The following is an 817-nucleotide window of genomic DNA, read 5'->3' on the forward strand; positions in this document are numbered from 1 at the left end:
GACAGGCAGACAGACAGGCAGACAGACAGGCAGACAGACAGGCAGACAGACAGGCAGACAGACAGGCAGACAGACAGGCAGACAGACAGGCAGGGTGAGTAACAATGACAAAGATATCACTCAGAGAGGGCCAACGAATGAAAGGGTCGAAAGTCGTCAGAATATATCAACTGTATTGAGGAAGAGAACAGAGAATAATAATACGACTGAGAGAGATACAGAAAAAGAAAAAGAACATAAACAGTAGCATTATCGCAGAGAGGTGAGGATCATATGGAAGAAGTTTGCAAAATATACAAACATTTGTTAATTAGAATGGAAGTCAATATTGATACTGATATTGCAGAGCCGGCATAGGAATTTAGATGCAGCAAGGAGTTTCACCTACAGGTTTAGCTAGATTTTTAGTGAAACCATGATGGCAGAATGTTATGGCTGTCACACAATTTCTGCGATCACATCGACCCTAACATCAAGCCAGCTAACTCCTCAGACTGCAACTCTCTTTATTATTATTATTATGTGGGGGGGCGCAGTTGAGCGAGAGACCAACAAAACTTTTTGTAACACCGATGATCTGAAGGCAAGGATTATGACAACATTCACCAACTTAAACAAGGAGACCGTCCAGAAGAGTTGCAGAAGATTCCCAAATCGCCTGGAGGCCGTGGTTGAAGCCAATTGCGATTTTATTGAATAGATTTACTGTTTAGTATTCCAAGATACTTTATGTAATTTTGGTAAATATATATCTTAAAATGAGATGTCAGTTTCATTTTCAATTTTGCATAATTTAGACGACAGTTTATTCACCGCA

The sequence above is a fragment of the Octopus bimaculoides genome, chromosome 9, assembly GCF_001194135.2.
Source record: "Octopus bimaculoides isolate UCB-OBI-ISO-001 chromosome 9, ASM119413v2, whole genome shotgun sequence".
NCBI lineage: Eukaryota > Metazoa > Mollusca > Cephalopoda > Octopoda > Octopodidae > Octopus > Octopus bimaculoides.